This window comes from Mustela lutreola, chromosome X, assembly GCF_030435805.1.
Source record: "Mustela lutreola isolate mMusLut2 chromosome X, mMusLut2.pri, whole genome shotgun sequence".
Classification (NCBI taxonomy): Eukaryota; Metazoa; Chordata; class Mammalia; order Carnivora; family Mustelidae; genus Mustela; species Mustela lutreola.
Window position 1 is genome coordinate 62,399,608 of NC_081308.1, and position 25,197 is coordinate 62,424,804.

At 36.4% G+C, this 25,197-nt stretch overlaps 1 protein-coding gene across 4 annotated transcripts in view; it reads left to right on the forward strand.

The window, feature by feature from the left end:
• The window catches only part of EDA (ectodysplasin A), a 505,964-nt gene that overhangs the window by 123,313 nt on the left and 357,454 nt on the right, over positions 1-25,197 (forward strand). The window lies entirely within an intron of this gene.

Sequence of the window (25,197 nt, forward strand, 5' to 3'; positions counted from 1 at the left end):
TTTTTTGTTCCTATGAAGGATCATCTGCTTTTCCTTCTTTATTCTGTTTATATGGTGAATTATGTTGATTAATTTTTTAATATTTTATTGAAGTTTTTGCATCTATGTTCATAGGTGATATTGGTCTATAGTTTCCTTTCTTGTAACATTTTGTTTGGCATTGGTTATCAAGGTAATAATAGCTTCATATAAAATGAGTTGGGATGTTTTCCCTCTTATTTCTTGGATATTTGTGTGAGATTGGTATTATTTCTTCCCTAAGTGTTTGTTAGAATTCAACAATGAAGCCATCCGGGCTTAAAAGTTTTTCTTGTTAAAAGGTTTTAAACAATGACAACAATATATTTTTTAAAGCTTTTATTTGAATGAGAGAGAGAGATAGGGAGAGAGAGCACAAGTTGGGAGGAGCTGGCCTGATGTGGGGCTCAATCCCAAGATCTTGGGATCATGACCTGAGCCAAAGTCAGACACTTATGACTGAGCCACCCAGGCCCCCCAAAACAACAAAAAATTTAAGATAGATGTGTAGCTATTTGGCTTCTCTATTTCTTCTTTATTGAGCTTTAATAGTTTCTGGAGTTTTGTTTTTGTTTTTTTGTTTTTAGGAATTGGTCCATTTTATCTAAATTGTGAAACTGATGGGCATAGAGTTATGGATAAAGGAGGTGTGTTATATGTATGCAGTGAACTATTTACTCAGCCACAGAAAAGAATGAAATCTTGTCATTTGCAATGACATCGATAGAGCTAGAGAGTATTATGCTAAGTGAAATAAGTCAGTTAAAGAAAGACAAAGACCATATAATTTTACTCATCTGTGGAATTTAAGAAACAAAACAAATGACCATAGAGGAAGAAAGAGAGCCAAACCAAGAAACATACTCTTAACTACAGAGGAAAAAAACCTCATGGTTGCAGAGGTGAAGTGGTTAAATAGGTAATGGATATTAAGAACTCATTTGTCTTGATGAGCACTGGGTGTTGTATGTAGGTGTTGAAACTAATATTCACTGTATGTTAACTAGAATTTAAATGAAAATTTAAACAAAAACCATGTAGAAACTTCCTCAGAATTCAGGAGTCATTTAGGCAATCAAATTAATGGTATTAATTAGCAAAAAGACAACATTAAAAATGAAAAATCTTCAAATGTAAGGAGAATGCTTGTTCTTGTCTTTGATATGCATTTATATGAACATGAGAAAAAAAGTATTTTAATTTAAAGGAAGTCAAGTCTTTGTGCTCACTCTTTCTTCAAATATAATCTCCTGTCTGCATACCCCTCACTATAGAACTTCATCCATACTGACCTGCTATTTCCAGCAAGGATGATCAGCTAACTGTGAAGCTCTCTAGGTCTTATTCTTAGTGTTTTGTTTTGTTTTTTTAAAACCACAATTTAAAACATTTTGGGTTTTTTTTTTATGAACCAGAATATGGTCTAACTTGGTGACTATTCCTTGTGCACTTGTAAATATTATACATTTTGCTCTTGTTGAGTGGAGTGTTCTATAAATGTCAATTAGGTAGAGTTGGTTAATAGAGTTGTGCGGTTCTACATCCTTACCGATTTTCTGTCTACTTGTTTTATTGATTGCCAAGAAAAGAGTGATAAATTCCCCAACTATAGTTATCGATTTTCCTATTTCTCCTTTTCAGTTTTATCACTTTTTGCTTCATGTATCCTGAAACTCTGTTGCTAACAGCTTGCATATTCAGGATTATTATGACTTTTTTGTGAATTGATCCTTTTATAACTGTGTAATGTCCCTATTTATCCCTGGTAATAGTCCTTTTTGTGAAGTCTGCTTTGTCCTTTTTTAATATAGCTACTTCAGCTTTATTTGAATTATATGTCTTTATATTTAAAGTGGATTTCTTATAGACAACATGTAGGTTCTTCTAAACCAGTGTGACAGTCGTCTTTTATTAGGTATCTTTTGATAGCTTACATTCAATGTGATTATTACTATGGCTGGATTCTACCATTTTATTATTTGTTTTCTGATTGTACTATTATTCTTTTGTTTTCCATTCTTGCTTTCTTTTGGAATATTAGTGTTTTCAGTAGTCCATTTTTATTTATCTATTGGTGTTTTGCTGTATGTCATATTTGTATGTTGATGCTTGCACTGTGGATGACAGGTCACATAATATTACATTTCTACTTTTAAATTTATTTATTTATTTATTTGTCAGAGAGAGAGAGAGAGAGAGAGGGAGAGAGGGAGAGAGAGAGTGCACACAAGCAAGGGGAATGGTAGGCAGAGGGAGAAGCAGGCTCCCCACTGAGCTAGGATCCCGATGCAGGACTCCATCCCAGGACCCTAGGGAATCTTAGGATCATGACCCTAGCTGAAGGCAGACACTTAACCAGCTGAGCCATCCAGGCATCCCACATTGTCTACTTTTTTTTTTTTAAGATTTTATTTACTTCTTTGACAGAGGGAGAGATCACAAGTAGGTAGAAGAGCAGGCAGAGAGAGAGAGGGAGAAGCAGGCTCCCTGCTGAGCAGAGAGCCTGATGCCAGGCTCAATCTCAAGACCCTGAGATCATGAGCCAAAGGCAGAGGCTTAACCCACTGAGCCACCCAGGCACCCCCCACATTGTCTATTTCTTTAAGAAAAATTTATTATTTTTTTTATTTGAGAGACAGAAAGAGAGGACATGAGTAGGAGGAGGAGCAGGGGGAGAAGGAGATTACCTGCTGAGCAGAGTGCCTAATGTGGGGCTTGATCCAGGGACTCCAGGAACCTGACTTGAGCTGAAGGTAGACTCTTAACCAGCTAAGCCACCCAGGTACCCTGCATTGTCTGCTTTGAGTTAATATAGTACTACATCAAGCATAATATAGACAACTTACAATTGTATGGATCTGTTTACACTCTTCCACTTATATCAGTGATACATGTATTACCTACATACATTGAAAATTCCACATATCACATCATGAGTTTTGCTTCTAAAAGTCATACAGATTTTATAGAACTTGAATATAATTTTTAATATTTGCCAGATACATACTATTTGTCTGTTTTCTATCATTCTTATAGATCTGAATTTTCCTGCGCTCTTGTTTCCCTTCACTTAGAAGAATTTCTTTTAGAGAAGATCAGCTGGCAATGTATTCTCATAGTTTTCCTTCATCTGAAAATATCTTCATTTCACATTTATTTCTGAAGATTATTTCATTATATATAGAAGTCTTGGTTTATAGTTCTGTTTGTTCAGCACGTTAAATTTGCTTTTCTACTGTTTTTCTGACCCCTATGGTTGTTTTGTTTTGTTTGAGAAATCCATGGTTCTTTGAATCTTTGTTCCTCTATATACAGTGTTGAATTTTAAAAATCTGATTACAATATTTTTTTTAGTTTTTTTTTTAATTTTTTATTTTTTATAAACATATATTTTTATCCCCAGGGGTACAGGTCTGTGAATCACCAGGTTTACACACTTCACAGCACTCACCAAAGCACATACCCTCCCCAATGTCCATAATCCCACCCCCTTCTCCCAAACCCCCTCCCCCCAGCAACCCTCAGTTTGTTTTGTGAGATTAAGAGTCACTTATGGTTTGTCTCCCTCCCAATCCCATCTTGTTTCATTTATTCTTCTCCTATGATTACAATATTTTAAAAAATCTTTGATTACAATATTTTAAAAAATCTTTGACTTTCACACTTTAGTTATGATGTACCTAGGCATCGTTTTCTTTGAGTTTATTATGTTTGGAGTTACCTGAACCTCCTGAATCTTAAAAGCATGACTTTGCCAAATTTGAGAAGTTTCTAATCATTATTTCCTAAAATATATTTTATATGATCATTTCTTTCTCCTATGACTCCAGTGACAAGAATGTTAGAAAGCTTGATGTTGTTTCACAAGTATGTTAATATTTTTTCAATACTTTTCCTCTGTTACTATTACTTGATAAATTCTGTTGATCTCTCAAATTTTACTATTTATTATGTCATTTACATTATATTGTGAGCCCATCAAGTTATGTTTTTAAAATAGAGATTTTGTATTTATTTCTAAAATTTATATTTTTATAGTTTATTTTTTTCTGCTGAAATTACTATCTTTTCATTCATTTAACATGCTTACATCATAAAGCATAATTCTAATAGTTGTGTGTTCATTTTCTATTGCTGCATAACAAATTGCCACATGTTTAGCAGCTTAAAACAACACACATTTGTTACCTTTGTGGGTCAGGAGTCTGGCCATCGCCTAGTTGCTCAGTGTCTCTCAAGACTGTAATCAGAGTGTCACCTGAGCTACATTCTCATCTGGAGCTTGGGGTCTTCTTCCAAGCTTACATGGTTGTTGGCAGAATTCAGTTCCTCGCAGCTTATAGTTCCCTCCCACATGACCTTCTCCATAGGTAGCTTCAATATAATATCTTACATCTCCAAGGCCAGCAAAAAATCTCTCTTTGTAGTCTGCTGAGACAAAGTCTAATACAGTATGGCATAATCACTGAAGTGTTATCTCATCAACTTTATCATGTACTATAATCTAATCACTGGAGTGATATCCCATCACCTTTGTTATAATCTACTGCAAGTCACAGATACTGCCTGCATTCAAGGGGGAGAAGATTCCATTAAGCTATGGCTACCATGAGGCAAGAAATCATTTGGAGGTCTTCTTAGGATCTATTTGCCACAAGAGGCTTTTTAAAAAAAAATTTTTTTTTAAGATTTTATTTATTTATTTGTCAGAGAGAGAACAAGCGCGAGTGAGCACAGGCAGACAGAGTGGCAGGCAGAGTCAGAGGTAGAAGCAAGATCCCTGCAGAGCAAGGAGCCCGATGTGGGACTCGATCCCATCATGCTGGGATCATGACCTGAGCTGAAGGCAGCCGCCCAACCAACTGAGCCACCCAGGCGGCCCAAAAAATTTTTTAATTTAATTTTTTTTCAGTGTTCCAAAATCCATTGTTTATATACCACATCCAGTGTTCCATGCAATATGTGTCCTCCATAATACCCACCACCAGGCTCACCCCCGACCCCCTTCCCTTCAAAACCCTCAGTTTGTTTCTCAAAGTCAATAGTCTCTCATGGTTTGTCTCTGCCTCCGATTTCCCCCAACTCACTTTTCCTCTCCAGCTCCCAATGTCTTCCATGTTATTACTTATGATCCACAAGTAAATGAAGCCATATAATAATTGACTCTCTCTGCTTCACTTATTTCACTCAGCATAATATCTTCTAGTCCCGTCCATGTTGATACAAAAGTTGGGTATTCATCCTTTCTGATGGAGGCATAATACTCCATTGTATATATGGACCATATCTTCTTTATCCATTTGTCCGTTGAAGGACATCTTGGTTCTTTCTACAGTTTGGTGACTGTGATCATTGCTGCTATGAACACTGGGGTACAGGTGACCTTTCTTTTCACTACATCTCTGTCTTTGGGGTAAAATACCCAGTGGTGCAATTGAAGGGTCATGGGGTAAGTCTATTTTTAATTTCATAAGGAATCTCCACACTGTTTTCCAAAGTGACTGCACCAACTTACATTCCCACCAACAGTGGAAGAGGGTTCCCCTTTCTCCACATCCTCTCCAACACTTGATGTTTACCGTCTTGTTAATTTTGGCCTTTCTAACTGGTATAAGGTAGCACCTCAATGTGATGATTTGTATCTCCCTGATGGCTAATGATGATGAACATTTTTTCATGTGTTTGTTAATTTGTATGTCTTCTTTGGAAAAGTGTCTGTTCATGTCTTCTGCCCATTTTTTGACATGATTGTCTGTTTTGTGTGTGTTGAGTTTGAGGAGTTCTTTATAGATCTTGGATATCAGCCCTTTGTCTGTAGTGTCATTTGCAAATACCTTCTCGCATTCCGTGGGTTGCCTCTTTGTTTTGTTGACTATTTCCTTTGCTCTGCAGAAGGCTTTGATCTTGATGAAGTCCCAAAAGTTCATTTCCACTTTTGTTTCCTTTGCCTTTGGAGACACATCTTGAAATGGCCAATGTCGAAGAGGTTACTATCTATGATTTCCTCTAGGATTTTGGTAGATTCCTACCTTACATTGAGGTCTTTTATCCATTTCGAGTTTATCTTTGTGTATGGTGTAAGAGAATGGTCAAGTTTCATTCTTCTATACATAGCTGTCCAATTTTCCCAGCTCCATTTATTAAAGAGACTGTCTTTTTTCCACTGTATATTTTTTCCTGCTTTGTAGAAGATTGTTTGACCATAGAGTTGCAGGTCCATATCTGGGCTCTCTACTCTGTTCCACTGGTCTATGTATCTGTTTTTGTGCCAGTACCATACTGTCTTGGTGATCAGAGCTTTGTAGTAAAGCTTGAAATCAGGCAACATGATGCCCCCAGTTTTGTTTTTCTTTTTCAACATTTCCTTAGTAATTTGGGGTCTCTTCTTGTTCCATACAAATTTTAGGATTGTTTGTTCCAGCTCTTTGAAAAATACCAGTGGAATTTTGATTGGGATAGCATTGAAAGTATAGGTGGCTCTAGGCAGTATAGACTCTTTAACAATGTTTATTCTTCTGATCCATGAGCATGGAATGCTCTTCCCTTTTTTTGGGTCTTCTTCAATTTCTTTCAAGTGTTCTGTAGTTCCTTGAGTACAGATCCTTTACCTCATTGGTTAGGTTTATTCCCAGGTATGTTATGGTCCTTGGTGCTATAGTAAATGGAATCAATTCTCTAATTTCCCTTTCTATTTTTCATTGTTAATGTATAAGAAAGCAACAGATTTCTGTACATTGATTGTGAATCCTGCCACATTACTGAATTGCTGTATGAGTTCTCGTAGTTTGGGGGTGGAGTCTTTTGGGTTTTCCACATAAAGTATCATGTCATCTGTGAAGAGAGAGAGTTTGACTTCTTCATTGCCAATTTAAATGCCTTTTATTTCTCTTTGTTGTCTGGTTGCTGTTGCTAGGAATTCTAATACTATGTTGAACAAGTGTGGTGAGAATGGGCATCCTTGTCGTGTTCCTGATGTCAAAGGGAAGGCTGTCAGCTTTTCCCCATTGAAGATCATATTCGCTGTGGGTTTTTCATAGATAGATTTTATGAAGTTGAGGAATGTTCCCTATATCCCTGTATGTTGAAGTGTTTTAATCAGGAAAGGATGCTATATCTTGTCAAATGCTTTTTTGAGAGGACCATGTGTTTCTTCTCTCTTATTGATTTTTTCTATCAAATTGATTGATTTGCAAATGTTGAACCACCCCTGCATCCTATGGATAAATCCCACCTGGTCATGGTGGATAATCTTTTTAATGTACTGTTGGGTCCTATTAGCTAGGATCTTGTTGAGAATCTTAGCAGCCATATTCATCAAGGATATTGGTCTGAAATTCTCCTTTTTGGTGGTGTCTTTGCCTGATTTGGGGATCAGAGTAATGCTGGCTTCATAAAAAGAGTTTGGATGTTTTCCTTCTGCTTGTTTTTTGAAGCAACTTCAGGGAAATAGGTTTTATTTCTTCTTTGAATGTTTAGTACAATTCTTTAGGGAATCCGTCAGGTCCTGGGCTCTTGTTTTGGGGGAGGTTTTCGATCATTTCCTCAATATCGTTACTAGATATTGTATATTCAGGTTGTCAGTTTCTTCCTGACTCAGTTTTGGAAGTTTATAGGTTTCCAGGAATGTATCCATTTCATCTAGGTTGCTTAACTTATTGGTATATAACTATTGATAATAATTTCTGATGATTATTTCTATTTCCTTGGTGTTAGTCATGATCTCTCCCTTTTCATTCATAATTTTATTAATTTGAGTCCTTTCTCTTTTCTTTTGGATTAGTTTGGGCAATGGTATATTGATCTTAGTGATTCTTTCAGAAAACCAGCTTCTAGTTTAATTGATGTGTTCTACTGTATCCCTTGTTTCTATCTCATTAATCTCTGCCCTAATCTTGATTATTTCCCTTCTTGTGTGTGGGGTTGACTTAATTTGTTGTTGATTCTCCAGTTCTTTAAGGTGTAAAGAGAGCTGGTGTATTCTGGACTTTTCAATTTTTTAGAGGGAGGCTTGAATGGCTACATATTTCCCCTTTAAGACCACCTTTGCCGTATCCCATAGGTTTTGGAATGAAGTGTCTTCATTCTCATTGCTTTCCATGAATTGTTTAAGTTCTTCTTTGATTTCCTGATTAATCCTAGCATTCTTAAGCAGGGTGGTCTTTAGCTTTCAAGTGTTTGAATTCCTTCCAAACTTTTTCTTGTGGTTGAGTTCCAGGTTCAAAGCATTGTGGTCTGAGAATTTGCAGGGAATAATCTCAGTCTTTTGGTATCAGTTGAGCCCTGATCTGTGACCCAGTATGTGGTCTCTTCTGGAGGAAGTTCCATGGGTGCTTGAGAAGAATGAGTATTCTGTTGTTTTAGGGTAGAATGTTCTGTATATATCTATGAGGTCCATCTGGTCCAATGTGTCATTCAATGTTCTTGTTTCTTTATTGATTTTCTGCTTGGATCATCCGTCTATTACTGAAAGTGGTATGTTAAGATTTCCTACTATTAATGTATTCATATCAATATGACTTTTTAACTCGATTAACAGTTGTCTTATGTAGTTGGCTGCTCCCATATTTGGGGCATAAATATTTACAATTGTTAGATCTTCTTGGTGGATAGACCCTTTAAGAATGATATAATATTGGACACCTGGGTGGCTCAGTGGGTTAAAGCCTCTGCCTTTGGCTCAGGTCATGATTCCAGGGTCCTGGGATTGAGCCCCGCATCAGGCTCTCCGCTCAGCAGGAAGCCTGCTTCCTCCTCTCTCTCTCTGGCTGCCTCTCTGCCTACTCTCTATCTGTCAAATAAATAAAAAAAAAAAAGAATGATGTAGTATCCTTCTTTATCTTTGACTACAGTCTTTAGTTTAAAATCTGATTTACCTGATCTGAGAATCGCTACCCCAGATTTTTTTTTTTTTTTTTTTTGAGGCCCATTGGCATGAAAGATGGTTCTCCATCCCTTCACTTTCAGTCTGGATGTATCCTTAGGTTCCAAATGGGTCTCTTGTAGACAACATATGGACATGTCCTGTTGTTTTATCCAATCTGCAACCCTGTGCCATTTTGCAGGAGCATTTAGGCCTTTCATGTTAAGAGTGATTATTGAAAGATACATTTTTATTGGCATCATGTTGTCTGTGAAGTCCTTGTTCCTATAGATGGTCTATCTTCTATATGGTTCTATATTCTGTTCATGACACTCTTGGTTTCCAGAACCTGCTTTTAAGTCATTGATAATTCAACATCTAAATCATATAGGGTATAGAATATGTTGATTGGTTTTCCCTTGAGAACTGGTCACAGTTTCCTTGTTCTGTGTATGTTGAGGAATTTTGCATTGTATCCTGGGCATTGTGAAAGTTCTGTCATGTAAACTGTATGTCACACTATAATCCTCTAGAGAATTTTTTTAGAAGGTACTCAATCAAGTTAGGGTCAGACCACAAATTTAATCCTTCCTTCTGTGGATAGTGATTCTAATTTCAGTTCAATTCCAAGTCATTAGTTTACTGTTTTATTTCTGTTCTCTGCATGTGCCATTCAGGTGTTTGACCACTGGGTAGTAGTTTACTTTTTAAGATTTTATTTATTTATGTAACAGAGACCACAAGTAGGCAGAGAAGCAGGCAGAGAGAGAGAGAGAGAGGAGGAAGCAGGCTCCCCGCTGAGCAGAGAGCCCAATGCGGGGCTCAATTCCAGGACTCTGGGATCATGACCCGATCCAAAGGCAGAGGCTTTAACCCACTGAGCTACCCAGGTGCCCCAGTAGTTTACTTTTTAAAGATTTATTTATTTATTTTAGGGACAGAAAGAATGCATTAGCAGAGGGAGGAGCAGAGAAGGGGTGGGGAGAGAGAGAGAAAATCTCAGGCAGACTCCCCACTGAGCATGGAGCCTGATGCAGGGCTTGATCTTACCACCCTGAGATCATGACATGAGCCAAAACCAAGAAGGAGATACTCAGCTGCCTGAACCACCCACCTTCCCTGGGCATAGTTTAAATCTTAGTGCATTCCTCATGCCCTTTGTTATGATCTTTTGGGTCTTCTCTGCTTCTGTGGAATTTAGGGATGAGCATAGGACTTATATGATTCATTCACAGAATTAGGAGATTATTTTCTCTTGCTCTCTTATATACAGAATTTCCTTCACAAGCCTACTCTTGAGCCCATGGTACCCCCTTTCCTAGTTTCTCTGGACAGAAAGAGTATCCCTTGGCTATTTGGTTGCTTACTCAGCCATCACTGCCATACCCCTCTGTGACTGGGCAATTCTGCTCAGGAAAACAAAACAAAACTGAACAGAATTACATCCTCCTCTTTGGCTCAAATAGTCCCTACTATGGTTACTTTGCCTAGTAATACAGGGGTTTTATTCAGATTTTCACCAGTCATGTGACTATACTGCTGTGTAACTCTGACACTGGGATCCACCCTCAGGAAAAATCTGCAAGAGAAAAAATATATATAGCACCCACCTTGTCATGGGCCCCTTCTCTAAGTTTTAACTCCCTTTCACAGTCTACCGGCTTTGATTACTTTTCAGTCTTCAGGTACTTGGTTTTTTTAAATTTTGTCCATCATTTTTAGTTGTTTATTAGAAGAAGAGATAGTTAATAGTTGGCTTATTCTATTTTGGCCAGAACTGGAATTTGTTCTTTCACTTGTAAAGTATCTGTATATTTATATATTAAGTTGGTTTCTTATAAACAGTAAATACTTTTGCTTGTGCTTTTTTAAAATCCAGTCTGACAATATATGGCTTTCAATTTGAATGTTTATATGATTTTCATTTAATGCAGTTATGGTTATGTTTGGATTTGAATCTACCATTTTGGTATTTGGATTCTATTTGTTCCATTTCATCTTCAGTTCATTTTTCCTCTCTATTCTTGCCTTCTTTTGGAGTAACAGAATTTTTTTGAATGATTTCACTTTATCTCTGTTATTGGCTTATTAGCTATACACCTTTGTTTTTAGTGGTTGCAGTAGGATGCTCTTATTACAACCCCCCTTAATGTGATATTACACTATTTTACATACTGTAAGAACCATATACTTTATTTTGCCTTTTCCATCCTTTGTGCTATTGTTGCCATCTGTACATTTTACTTTTACACCTACTATAAACCCCACAAAGCATTGTTATTATTTTTACTTTAAACAGTTATTTATCTTTTAAGGAGATTTTTTAAATGACAGAAGGTCTACATTTAGCATTTGTGGCACCCTGTATTCCTTTCTATAAATCAAAGTTTGCTTCTGGAATAATTTTTCTTCTACCTAAAGAGCTTCATTTATTTTTTTTTTATAGTTTAGGTCTGCTAATGATTAAATCTCCACTTTTGTTTGCCTGAAAAAAGTCTTTATATAGTGCTTAATTTTGAAAGACAACTTCACTTGATAAAAAATTCCAGGTTGACAGATTTTTATTTCACCACTTTAGAGATGTCACTCTACTGCCTTCTAACTAGCATAGTTTCTGATGTCTGTGATCATTCTTACCTTTGTTTTTCTATATAATATAGCTTTAATTTGAACACTTTTAGCATTTTTCTCTTTATGACTAGTTTAGTGGAATCACATTATGGACACTTTTGTATGGTTCTCTTTTTGTTTATCCTGCTTGAGATTTGTTGACCTTAAATTTTCAGGCTTATCATTTTTAATAAATTGAAAAATTTTGGCTTTTATTACTTTTCTCTATATCTTATTGGCAGTCCAATTATCTACTTATTTTAAAAATTTTTAGTCATTTTGCTCTTGGTGCTTCATTTGGGGTAATTTCTATTGCTTAGTCTTCAAGTTTACTGATCTTTTTCTTCAGTATCTAATTTATTGTTAATCCCATTCAGTATTCTTTTCATTATAGATATCATAGTTTTAATATTTAGACATTCTATTTTTTATTCCTGTAAAGTCAGTAATGATTTCCCCTATTTCTTTCCTGAGTCTACTAATTTGATTATTCTCTCTGTTTTGATTTGTCAGTCTAGCTAGAAGTTTCTCAGTTTTTTAGATCTTTAAAAATAATCAACTTTTGGTTTTATTGATTTTACCTATTATTTTTCTATTCATATTTGAGTAATCTCCATTCTAATCTTTATTATTTCCTTTCTTCTGCTTGCTTTGGGTTTAGTTTTTTCTTTTTCCAGTGTCTTAAGTTATTGATTTGGGATTGTTTTTAATATAGACCCATCTATAAATTTGTACATATTAGTTTAGCTATAGCCCGTAAGTTTGATATGTCATATCTTCATTTTTATACATCTCAAAATATTTTCTAATTTCCACTGTAATTTCTCCATTGACCTTTTGATCATTTAAAAGTGTTTTCTTTAATTCCCACATGTTTGTGAATTTCCCAAATTTAGTTCTGTTACTGATTTCTAATTTCATTCCACTGTAGTCAGAGAAGATTATTTGCATGATTAATGTCTTTAAATTTATTGATGCTTGTTTTATGGCCTAGCATCTAACCTGAGGATGTTCCATGCACATTTGACAAGAGGTTGTATTCTATTTTGGGATGGAGTTCTATTCAGGTCTGTTATATCTATTTGATTTATAGTTTTGTTCAGGTCTTCTGTATCTTTGTTGATCTTCTGCCTAGTTGTTTTAGTCCTTACTGAAAGTGGGATATTGTTGGCATTGCCTATTATTGTTGAGTAACCTGTTTGCCCCTTCAACTGTGTCAGATTTTGCTTCATGTATTTTGGAGCTCTGTTGTTAGGTACATACATGGTTTATTATTTTTTTTAATTTATTTTTTTATTTTCAGCATAACAGTATTCATTATTTTTGCACCACACCCAGTGCTCTATGCAATCCGTGCCCTCTATAATACCCACCACCTGATACCCCAACCTCCCACCCCCCACCCCTTCAAAACCTTCAGATTGTTTTTCAGAGTCCATAGTTTCTCATGGTTCACCTCCCCCTTCCAATTTCCCTCAACTCTCTTCTCCTAACTCCCCATGTCCTCCATGCTATTTGTTATGCTCCACAAATAAGTGAAACCATATGATAATTGACTCTCTCTGCTTGACTTATTTCACTCAGCATAATCTCTTCCAGTCCCGTCCATGTTGCTACAAAAGTTGGGTTTTCGTCCTTTCTGATGGAGGCATAATACTCCATAGTGTATATGGACCACATCTTCCTTATCCATTCATCTGTTGAAGGGCATCTTGGTTCTTTCCGCAGTTTGGCGACTGTGGCCATTGCTGCTATAAACATTAGGATACGTATGGCCCTTCTTTTCACGACATCCGTTCTTTGGGGTAAATACCCAGGAGTGCAATGGCAGGGTCATAGGGAAGCTCTATTTTTAATTTCTTGAGGAATCTCCACACTGTTCTCCAAAGAGGCTGCACCAACTTGCATTCCAACCAACAGTGGAAGAGGGTTCCCCTTTCTCCACATCCCCTCCAACACATGTTGTTTCCTGTCTTGCTAATTTTGGCCATTCTAACTGGTGTAATGTGGTATCTCAATGTGGTTTTAATTTGAATCTCCCTGATGGCTAGTGAGGATGAACATTTTTTCATGTGTCTGATAGCCATTTGTATGTCTTGATTGGAGAAGTGTCTGTTCATATCTTCTGCCCATTTTTTGATATGATTGTCTGTTTTGTGTGTGTTGAGTTTGAGGAGTTTATTATAGATCCTGGATATCAACCTTTTGTCTGTACTGTCATTTGCAAATATCTTCTCCCATTCCGTGGGTTGCCTCTTTGTTTTCTTGACTGTTTCCTTTGCTGTGCAGAAGCTTTTGATTTTGATGAAGTCCCAAAAGTTCATTTTTGCTTTTGTTTCCTTTGCCTTTGAAGACATATCTTGAAAGAAGTTGCTGTGGCTGATATCGAAGAGATTACTGCCTATGTTCTCCTCTAGGATTCTGATGGATTCCTGTCTCACATTGAGGTCTTTTATCCATTCTGAGTTTATCTTTGTGTACGGTGTAAGAGAATGGTCAAGTTTCATTCTACATATAGCTGTCCAGTTTTCCCAGCACCATTTATTGAAGAGACTGTCTTTTTTCCATTGTATATTTTTTCCTGTTTTGTCAAAGATTATTTGCCCATAGAGTTGAGGGTCCATATCTGGGCTCTCTACTCTGTTCCACTGGTCTAAGACAGCATGGTACTGGCATAAAAACAGACACATAGACAATACATGGTTTATGATTGTTATGTTTTCATGATGGGTTGACCTTTTTATCATTATACAGTGTCCCTGTTTTTCTTTAGTAATTTTTTAAAACTTTATTTATTCATTTAACAGAGATCACAAGTAGGCAGAGAGGCAGGCAGAGAGAGAGGAAGGGAAGAAGGCTCTCTTCTGAACAGAGAGCCTGACAGGGGGCTCCATCTCAGGACCCTGAGATCATGACCTGACCTGAAGGCAGAGGTTTTAACCCACTGAGCCACCCTGGTGCCCACTTTAGTAAATATTTTGTTCTAAAATTCTATTTTTTGATATTATAGCCACTCTAGCTTTCTTATACTTGCTGTTTGCCTGATATATCTTTTTTCCATTCTTCTATTTTAAACCACTTTATGTATTGAATCTAAAGTATATGTCAAACTCAACACCCCCAAGTCCAATAAATCTAGTCAAGAAATGGGCAGTAGACATGAACAGATATTTTTCCAAAGAAGAAGTACAAATGGCCATCAGATGGAAAAATGCTCACCAACACTTGTCATCAGGAAAATTCAATTAAAACCACAGTGAGCTATCACCTCACACCAATCACACCAATGGCTAAAATTAACAACTCAGGAAACAACAGATGTTGGTGAGGATGTGGAGAAAGAGGATCCCTCTTATACTCTTGGAGGGAATGCAAACTAGTAGATCTGTTCTGGAAAATAGTACGGAGGTCAAAAAGTTAAAACTAAAGCCATCCTATGACCCAGCAATTGCACTACTAGGTATTTATCCAAAAGATACAAACTTAGTGATTCAAAGGGGCACATTCATCCCAGTGTTTACAGAAGCAATGTCCACAGTAGCCAAAATATGGAAAGAGCTCAGATGTCCATTGACAGATGAATGGATAAATATATAGTATAGATACACAGTGAAATATTACTTAATCATCAAAAAAATGAAATCTTGCCATTTGCAACATGAATGGAAGTAGAGGGTATCATGCTAGGTGAAATAAGTCACTCAGAGGAAGACAAAATAGCATATAATTTCACTAATATGTGGAATTTAAGAAACAAAACAGATGAACATAGGGGAAGGGAAGGAAAAAAAGATGAAAACAGAGAGGGAGGCAAACCATAAAAGACTCTTTGGTATAGGAAACAAACTGAAGGTTGCTGGAGGGGAAGTGGGGTAATTGGGAGACAGGTATTAAAGGAGGGCACTTGACGTAATGAGCACTGGGCGTTACATGCAATTGATGAATGACTGAATTCTATTTCTGAAACTAATAAAGCAGTGTATGTTCATTAAATTGAGTTTAAATAAATCTTAAAAAATAAATTAAAAAATAATGTATATGTCCTATAGACAGTATATAATTGAATCTTACTTTTTAATACAGTATGATAATTTCTGGCTTTTTTTTTTTTTTTTTTTTTTTTATAAACATATATTTTTTATATACATATATTTTTATCCCCAGGTCTGTGAATCACCAGGTTTACACACTTCACAGCACTCACCAAATCACATACCCTCCCCAATGTCCATAATCCCACCCCCTTCTCCCCAACCCCCTCCCCCCGGCAACCCTCAGTTTGTTTTGTGAGATTAAGAGTCACTTATGGTTTGTCTCCCTCCCAATCCCATCTTGTTTCATTTATTCTTCTACCCACTTAAGCCTCCATGTTGCATCACCACTTCCTCATATCAGGGAGATCATATGATAGTTGTCTTTCTCTGCTTGACTTATTTCGCTAAGCATGATACGCTCTAGTTCCATCCATGTTGTTGCAAATGGCAAGATTTCATTTCTTTTGATGGCTGCATAGTATTCCATTGTGTATATATACCACATCTTCTTGATCCATTCATCTGTTGATGGACATCTAGGTTCTTTCCATAGTTTGGCTATTGTGGACATTGCTGCTATAAACATTCGGGTGCATGTGTCCCTTTGGATCACTACATTTGTATCTTTAGGGTAAATACCCAATAGTGCAATTGCTGGGTCATAGGGCAGTTCTATTTTCAACATTTTGAGGAACCTCCATGCTGTTTTCCAGAGTGGCTGCACCAGCTTGCATTCCCACCAACAGTGTAGGAGGGTTCCCCTTTCTCCGCATCCTCGCCAGCATCTGTCATTTCCTGACTTGTTGATTTTAGCCATTCTGACTGGTGTGAGGTGATATCTCATTGTGGTTTTGATTTGTATTTCCCTGATGCCGAGTGATATGGAGCACTTTTTCATGTGTCTGTTGGCCATCTGGATGTCTTCTTTGCAGAAATGTCTGTTCATGTCTTCTGCCCATTTCTTGATTGGATTATTTGTTCTTTGGGTGTTGAGTTTGCTAAGTTCTTTATAGATTCTGGACACTAGTCCTTTATCTGATATGTCGTTTGCAAATATCTTCTCCCATTCTGTCAGTTGTCTTTTGATTTTGTTAACTGTTTCCTTTGCTGTGCAAAAGCTTTTGATCTTGATGAAATCCCAGTAGTTCATTTTTTCCCTTGCTTCCCTTGCCTTTTGCGTTGTTCCTAGGAAGATGTTGCTGCGGCAGAGGTCGAAGAGGTTGCTGCCCGTGTTCTCCTCAAGGATTTTGATGGATTCCTTTCGTACATTGAGGTCCTTCATCCATTTTGAGTCTATTTTTGTGTGTGGTGTAAGGAAATGGTCCAATTTCATTTTTCTGCATGTGGCTGTCCAATTTTCCCAGCACCATTTATTGAAAAGGCTGTCTTTTTTCCATTGGACATTCTTTCCTGCTTTGTCGAAGATTAGTTGACCATAGAGTTGAGGGTCTATTTCTGGGCTCTCTATTCTGTTCCATTGATCTATGTGTCTGTTTTTGTGCCAGTACCATGCTGTCTTGATGATGACAGCTTTGTAATAGAGCTTGAAGTCCGGAATTGTGATGCCACCAACGTTGGCTTTCTTTTTCAATATCCCTTTGGCTATTCGAGGTCTTTTCTGGTTCCATATAAATTTTAGAATTATTTGTTCCATTTCTTTGAAAAAGATGGATGGTACTTTGATAGGAATTGCATTAAATGTGTAGATTGCTTTAGGTAGCATAGACATTTTCACAATATTTATTCTTCCAATCCAGGAGCATGGAACATTTTTCCATTTCTTTGTGTCTTCCTCAATTTCTTTCATGAGTACTTTATAGTTTTCTGAGTATAGATTCTGTGTCTCTTTGGTTAGGTTTATTCCTAGGTATCTTATGGTTTTGGATGCAATTGTAAATGGGATTGACTCCTTAATATCTCTTTCTTCTGTCTTGCTGTTGGTGTAGAGAAATGCAACTGATTTCTGTGCATTGATTAATTTCTGGCTTTTGATTGGATTGTTTAAATTATATTTAAAGTTCTTATTTGATGTAGTTGAATTTATATCTATCACTTTACTTTTGGTTTTCTATATTTTGTCCATTTTTCCCCTCTATTTGTGTTTTGATGCTTTCTTTTGATTAAAATAAATTTTCTAGCATAATAGCTTAATTTTATTATTTTCCACTACATTATTAGTTACTTTACTGCTTTTTGCTCTAGAGTTTACCATTACATTTAGTTTATTATAATCTAGTTCATATTTTTACAAACTTAATTCGTGTGAGAGATGGACACCTTACCCATGTATAGCTCTATCCTGCCTCCCTAATTTTGTGCTATTGTTGTTATATATCTGTATGTGACAAATCCAATAATATCTTATATTTATTATGTTACAGTTTATATTTTTAAAGAAGGTGAGAGAATAACAGCAAAGAAGTATATCTTTATATAGTTTGTCATGTTAATCTTTCTATTACTGTTCTGATTTGCTTCAGTTTTTCCTATAGATTCAAGTCACTATTGGGTTTCATTTCCTTACTTCAATACAGCTTGCTCTCACCCACCTCCTTCGTGCTGCTATTGCCAAACTTATTATATTTCTATAAGTTATATGACAAACAATTTCATAAGACACATATATTTTCATATAAGTAAATTAAAAGAAATAAGAAAAATATACATTTGAGTATCTTTTATAATTATGGAATTACTTTTACCAGTGTTGTGTGATTTTATTGTGGGGATCAAATTATCTTCAGTGTCTCTTTATTTCAGCCTAAATAACTTCTTTTAACATTTCTTGTCAGTCAGATTTGCTAGCAACAAATTCTCCCAGTCTTTGTTTTTCTGAGAATGTCTTTGTTTTACCTTCATTTTTGAAAGATCGTTTTTCTGGATAGAAGATTCTGGTTAACATTATTTTTCTTTTAATACTTTAAAAATATCATCCTAGTGCTTTTCAACCACCATTGACTTTGATAGTACTTCAGCTCTTAATCTTATTGGGTTCCCTTGTATGTGATGAGTTGTTTATCTCCTGCTGCTTTCAGGATTTTAACTTTCTCTGTTTTGACATTTTTGCTATTATCTGTGTGGGTGTGAATCTCTTTACCTTTTTTTAAAAATTAAATTTATTTATTTTCAGCATAACAGTATTCATTATTTTTTACCTTTATCTTATTTAGAGTTTATTGAACTTTCTGTATGTGTAAGTTAATGTTTTTCACCAAATTTGGGGATTTTTTCAGCCATTATTATTTCTAATATTTTTCTGCCTTTTCCTAGCTCATTCTATTACTCTCTTACATGTTTGTTGGCTTATTTAATACCGTTTTGCATTGCTCTGATGTTCAGTTCATTTTCTCTGTTCATTGGGTTGCACAGTTTGCTAGTCTTTCTTCAAGTTCACTGATTCTTCTGCCTGTAAAATCTATATGTAACTCTTCTACTGAATTTTTCACTTCAATTATTATAATTTTAAACTCAATAATTTCCATTTGGGTTTAAAAAATTCTATTTATTTAGATTCTGTATTTGATGTGACATTGGTTTTTTGTGTTTTTTTTTTTCCAGTTTAAATTTTAGTTAGTGAACATACATTGCAATATTGGTTTCAGGAGTAGAATTTAGTGGTTTATCACCTATATACAACTCCCAGTGCTCATCACAAGTGGCTTCTTTGATACCCACCACCCATCTTGCCCATTCCCCATGATATAGCACTGTTATGATAGCTTCCTTTATTTCTTTAACAATGGTTTCCTTTAGTTTCTTAAAAACACACTCATAGTATCTGCTTTGAAAATTTTATTTGCTTAATCCAATATCTGATCCCACTTAAAGACCCTTTTCTATTGCCTACTTTTCCCCCTCTGTATGAATCATACTTTACTGTTTCTTTGCACATCTTGTAGGTTTTTGCTATTGTTAAAAACCAGACATTTTAGATGATTTATTGTAGAAAAATGAATACGGATTATAGTCCCCTCTTCCCAGGCTGCCTTTTGCAGTCTTTTGTTGATTTGTGTTGTAACTTGGCTGTACTAGTTCATTAAAATCTATTTCCCTCACTGTGTCAGCCTTTGATATCTCCTCAGAGGGTACAGGATTGGTGTGTGCATAGTCACCTTGGTATGATAATGGTTTTGGCAGAACATATTTTACTGTCTCTTCCTTTGGTCTCTCTGTTGGCTGTCTCTATTGGTACAATCAGCTATTACCATCATTAATTGCTATCTGGTTGTTTTATTGTTTTTCACAATGTCCTGGAGCATAAGTTTCCATCCGATCCAATTAAATTCAGGCCCTTTTGCAGGGTAGTTTCTTTGTTTGTTTAGGATATTTATTTATCTGCTTATTTTTAAAGATTTTGTTCATTTATATGAGAGAGTGGGGGAGGGGCAGAGAGAGAGAGAGACAGACTCCCCACTAGAAAGCCCAGTGTAGGGCTCAATTGCAGGATCCTGAGATCATGAGCTGAGCCAAAGTCAGATATTTAACTGAGCCACTCAGACACCCCTTATTTATTTATTTGAGAGAGAGAGAGAGACCAGGAGAGGGAAGGATGCACGAAGAGGAAGAGAGAATCTCAAGCAGACTCCATACTGAGTATGGAGCCCAATATGGCAGTCAAAATGCTGAGATCATGTCCTGAGCCAAAACTAAGAGTCAGATGTCCAACCAACTGTGCCATCAAGGCACCCCTGCATGGGTAGTTTTGAAACCAGTATTTGAGATATATTCTGACCCTGGGAGGCCTCTTCTTACCTGTATCTTTCCCTGGTTCTCTCTCTTCAGCTTCTGGCTGATGCATGGCTTTGTTATCATGAAGCAACCAACCCCTCCTGAAGGGCTCACCACGGAAATCTCCATTGTTTTATATAGTTCTCTGAGGTTTGAACTTCCTCCTGCTGTGTTCAAAATAGTCAGTTTTTTGGGAGAGTTCTGGAGTTTTTAATTTAATCATCTTCCTATTCTGCTGGAAAAACATTTATACCATTTATACCATTTATACATTTATACCATTCCTCCAGAGCTGGAGGTATAGACTGTCAAAGAAATACAGGGTGCCATAAATGCTGAATATAAGAATTTCAGTCAGAAGTTCTGAATTTCAGATTTTAAACTTTCAGATTTAAGATTTAAGACTTTCAGATTTTAAAAATCCCCTTAGAAGATAAGTGACTGTTTAAAGTAAAAATAATAACAGTGCATTGTGGGGTTTATATTATGTGTAAAAGTAAAATATATATGTAGCAACAATAACACAAAGGATAGAAAAGGCAAAATAAATGTATATGTTTCTTACACTCTATGTAAAATAGTGTAATATTACATTAAAGGAGGTCATAATAAGAGCAACTTAGTGCAACCACTGAAAACAGTCTGTGTTTTATTAATTATTTTTATTTACATATAATGTATTATTTTCCCCGGGATACAGGTCTGTGAATTGCCAGGCTTACACACTTCATAGCACTCACCATATCACATACCTTCCCCAAAGTCCATAACCCAAGCACCCTCTCCATACTCCCTGTGCCCCCCAGCAACCCTCAGTTTGTTTCATGAGATTAAGAGTCTCTTATGGTTTGTCTCCCTCCTGATCCCATCTTATTTCATTTTTTCCTTCCCTTCCCCCCAACCCTCCCACTCTGCCTCTCAAATTCTTCATATCAGGGAGACCATATGATAATTGTCTTTCTCTGATTGGCATATTTTGCTCAGCGTAATACCCTCTAGTTCCATCCATGTGGTTGCAAATGGCAAGATTTCATTTCTTTTGATGGCTGTATAGTATTCCATTGTATATATATACCACTTCTTTATCCATCATCTGTTGATGGACATCTAGGTTCTTTCCATAATTTGGCTATTGTAGACATTGCTGCTATAAACATTCAGGGGCACATGCCCCTTCAAATCACGACATTTGTATCTTTAGGGTAAATACCCAGTAGTGCAATTGCTCGGTCATAGGGTAGCTCTCTTTTCCACTTTCTGAGGAACCTCCATGCTGTTTTGCAGAGTGGCTGCACCAGCATGCATTCTCACCAACAGTGTAGGAGGGTTGCCCTTCTTCCGCATCCTCTCCAACATCTGTCATTTCCTGACTTGTTAATTTTAGCCATTCTGACTGGCGTGAGGTGGTATCTCATCATGGTTTTGATTTCTATTTCCCTGATGCCTAGTGATGTGGAGAGCTTTTACATGTGTCTGTTGGCCATCTGGATGTCGTCTTTGTAGAAATGTCTATTCATGTCCTCTGCCCATTTCTTGATTGGATTGTTTGTTCTTTGGGTGTTGAGTTTGATAAGTTCTTTATATATTTTGGATACTAGCCCTTTATCTAATATGTCATTTGCGAATATCTTCATCCATTCTGTAAGTTATCTTTTGGTTTTGTTGACTGTTTCCTTTGGTGTGCAAAAGCTTTTGATCTTGATGAAGTCGGAAGAGTTCATTTTTGCTCTTGTTTCCCTTGCCTTTGGAAATGTTTCTAGGAAGAAGTTGCTGTGGCTGAGGTCAAAGAAGTTGCTACCTCTGTTCTCCTCAAGGATTTTGATGGATTTCTTTCTCACATTGAGGTCTTTCTTGCATTTTGAGTCTATTTTTGTGTGTGGTGTTAGGAAATGGTTCAGTTTCATTATTTTGCATATGGCTGTCCAATTTTCGCAATACCATTTGTTGAAGAGATTTTTTTTTTTTTCCACTGGACATTCTGAGGGTTAGTTGACCATAGAGTTGAGGGTCTATTTCTGGGCTCTCTATTCTGTTCCATTGATCTATGTGTCTGTTTTTGTGCCAGTACCATACTGTCTTGATGATTATAGCTTTGTAATAGAGCTTGAAGTCTGGAATTATGATGCTGCAAACTTTGGCTTTCTTTTTCAACATTCCTCTGGCTGTTTGGGGTCTTTTCTGGTTCCATATATATTGTAGGATTATTTGTTCCATTTCTTTGAAAGAAAAATGGATGGTATTTTGATGGGGATTGCATTAAATGTGTAGATTGCTTATGGTAGCTTAAACATTTTCACAAAATTTGTTCTTCCAATCCATGAGCATGAAATGTTTTTCCATTTCTTTGTGTCTTCCTCAATTTCTTTCATGAGTACTTTATAGTTTTCTGAGTATAGATTCTTTTGCCTTCTTGGTGAGGTTTATTCCTAGGTATCTTATGGTTTTGGGTGTAATTGTAAATGGGATCGACTCCTTAATTTCTCTTCCTTTTGTCTTGTTGATGTATAGAAATGCAACTGATTTCTATGCATTGATTTTATATCTGACACTTTACAGAATTCCTGTATGAGTTCTAGCAGTTTTGGAGTAGAGTCTTTTGGGTTTTCCACATATAGTATCATATCATCTTCAAAGAGAAAGAGTTTGACTTCTTTGCCGATTCAGGTGTCTTTAATTTCTTCTTGTTGTCTAATTGTTGAGGCTAGGATTTCTAGTACTATGTTGAATCGCAGTGGTAGTAATGGATATCCCTGCCGTGTTCCTGATCTTAGAGGCAAAGCTCTGTTTTTCCCCATTGAGAATGATATTCTCTGTGGGCTTTTCATAGATGGCTTTGATGATATTGAGGAATGTACCCTCTATTCCTACACTTTGAAGAGTTTGATCAAGAAAGGATGCTGTACTTTGTCAAATGCTTTTTCAACATCTATTGAGAGTATTGTATGGTTCTTCTTCTTCTTTTTTTTTTAATGTTTGTATCACATTGATTCATTTGTGGATGTTGAATCAACCTTGCAGCCCAGGAATAAATCCCATTTGGTCATGGTGAAATATTGGTCTGTAATTCTCTTTTTTGATGGGTCCTTGTCTGGTTTTGGGAAGAAGGTAAGGCTCCCCTCATAAAATGAGTTTGGAAGTTTTCCTTCCGTTTCTATTTTTTTGGAACAGTTTCAGGAGAATAGGAATTCATTGTTCTTTAAATGTTTGGTAGAACTCCCCTGGGAAGCCATCTGGCCCTGGGCTCTTGTTTGTTGGGAGATTTTTGATGACTTCTTCAATCTCCTTATTGATATGGGTTGGTTCAGGTTTTCTATTTCTTCCTGGTTCATTTGTGGTAGTTTATATTTCTCTTGGAAAGCATCCATTTCTTTCAGATTGTCAGATTTGCTGGTGTATAGTTGCTCCTAATATGTTCTTATAATTGTTTGTATTTCTTTGGTGCTGGTTGTGATCTCTCCTCTTTCATTCATGATTTTATTTATTTGGGTCCTTTCTCTTTTCTTTTTGATAAGTCTGGCCAGGGGTTTATCAATCTTATTAATTATTTCAAAGAACGAGCTCCTAGTTTCATTGATTTGTTCTATTGTTTTTTTTCGATTTCTATTTCATTGATTTCTGTTTTGATATTTATTATTTCTCTTCTCCGGCTAGGTTTAGGCTTTCTTTGCTGTTCTTTCTTTGGCTCCTTTAGATGTCAGGTTGGGTTGTGTACTTGAGACCTTTCTTGTTTCTTGAGAAAAGCTTGTATGGCTATGTGCTTTCCTCTCAGGACCTCCACAGATTTTGAACAATTGTGTTTTCATTATCATTTGTTTCTATGAATGTTTTCAATTCTTGTTTAATTTCCTTTTTGACCCATTCATTCTTTAGTAGGATGCTTTTTAGCCTCCATGTATTTGAGTTCTTTCCAACTTTCCTCTTGTGTTTGAGTTCCAGCTTCAGGGAATTGTGTTCGGAAAATATTCAGGGAATGATCCCAATCTCTTGGTACTGGTTGAGACCTGATTTGTGACCCAGGATGTGATCTATTCTGGAGAATATTCCATGTGCACTAAATAAGAATGTGTATTCTGTTGCTTTGGGATGGAATGTTCTGAATATATCTGTGATGTTCTTCTGGTCCAGTGTATCACTTAAGGCCTTTATTTCCTTGTTGATCTTTTGCTTGGATGATCTGTCCATTTCAGTGAGGGGGCTGTTAGAGTCCCCTACTATTATTATTGTCAATGTGTTTCTTTGATTTTGTTATTAATTGGTTTATATAGTTGGCTGCTCCCATGTTAAGGGCATAAATATTTAAAATTGTTATATCTTTTTGTTGGACAGACCCTTTGAGTATAATATACTGTTCTTCCTCATCTCTTAGTATAGTCTTTGGTGTAAAAATCTAATTGATCCGATATAAGGATTGGCACCCCAGCTTTCTTTTGTTGTCCATCTGCATGGTAAATTGCTTTCCACTCCCCACTTTAAATCTGGATTTGTCTTTGGGTCTAAAATGACTTTTCTGCAGACAGCATATTGATGGGTTTTGTTTTTTTATCCATTCTGATACCCTGTGTCTTTTTTTTCTTTTTGAAGAATTTTTATTTATTTATTTATTTGACAGACAGAGATCACAAGTAGGCAGAAAGGCATGCAGAGAGAGGAAGGGAAGCAGGCTCCCCGCTGAGGAGAGAGCCCGGCGCGGGGCTCAATCCCAGGACCCCGAGATCATGACCTGATCTGCCGAAGGCAGCGGCTTAACCCACTGAGCCACCCAGGCGCCCCTACCCTGTGTCTTTTGATTGAGGCATTTAGCCCACTTGCATTCAGAGTAACTATTGAAAGATATGAATTTAGTGCAATTTTATTACCTGTAATGTACTATTATTGTATATTGTTTCTTTTTCTTTCTGGTCTACTACATTTAGGGTCTCTCTTTGCTTTGTGGACCCCTTTCAATAT